Source organism: Papilio polytes, unplaced genomic scaffold (genome assembly GCF_000836215.1).
Source record: "Papilio polytes unplaced genomic scaffold, Ppol_1.0 DF822178.1, whole genome shotgun sequence".
Taxonomy (NCBI): Eukaryota; Metazoa; Arthropoda; class Insecta; order Lepidoptera; family Papilionidae; genus Papilio; species Papilio polytes.
The window spans coordinates 6,341,392-6,342,477 of record NW_013527026.1 but is presented as its reverse complement, the minus strand read 5'-3'; positions in this window follow the sequence as shown (position 1 = coordinate 6,342,477).

The window sequence follows — 1,086 nt, the reverse complement described above, 5'->3', positions numbered from 1 at the left end:
CTTGTAATATACACATAAATCAGCTTATTAAATGTCAAAAAGGAAATGAGGTTGAGTCGAGTGGTAGTGATAAGGCGTTAACGTCACCGACCAAGCCAGCGCTTGAGCAACTCGGCCAGCCAGCGCCTGAACAGGTCGTTCCACTAGAACTGCCGTCACATACGTCGCCTTCACCTCAGTCGTCACATTTAGAAAGAGGTACAGAGCTCCCTGAGCAATCGAGTGACAGTGAAATCAATTTGTCAGAACATGGTAGTGAAGCTAAGGTCTTGGAAGGCGGTGAGGTGACGCCCGGTCAATCGCCTGAACGCGTTGCTCAATCGCTACCTCAACCGTCAGTACTAACATCTTCCGTGTGTCCTGGTACAAGTGAGCAAACAGACAGCTCACCCAAGCGTAACTTAAGACCTAGGAAGATAGTAGATTATAAAATTTTTTATTGATTTTTTTTAAGTTATTAGTAGTTTATAGTTCTATTTAGTATTTAGCTTTGATTTTTCTGTGTTAATTTTTTTTTGTTGTATTTTTGTATTTTCTTTGTTATTTTATAGGTTATTTCGCAAATGTTTGTGTTTTGCACCAGGTCCTCAAATTGATGTGGGAGGAATGATGCATAAGTGCGTGTGCACGCGCACTGAACGATTAGTAATAAACCAGCTGTCAAAGCGATTGGGCGTTTCATTGAATATTCCACGCACCTATACTACAGTTACACTATTATTCAACATTCATACAAATTAATACTAAATATACTAAGTAATTGTAAAATAATTAAATACAGTAGCGACACCTATTGACAAGATGCAATAAACTAAAGCAGAAAATACAACAGAGTGGCGACCCCAGCGACGGAAAGACAAAACGATAGTGTCACCGGCTGATGAGGTAAAATAGACGATAAAATAGTGCGAACTAGGTCATGGTTGCCTTTGGTTTCATAAAAAATTAACTAACACTTTAATTTATGTACTAATTATTTTACATTATGATTCTCAAAATAGATGAATCCTATTATCCTTATATTATAAAAACAATGTAATATTGGGATTACAAATGTATGTTATTCTTGTTAATTCCTCCGCGAAA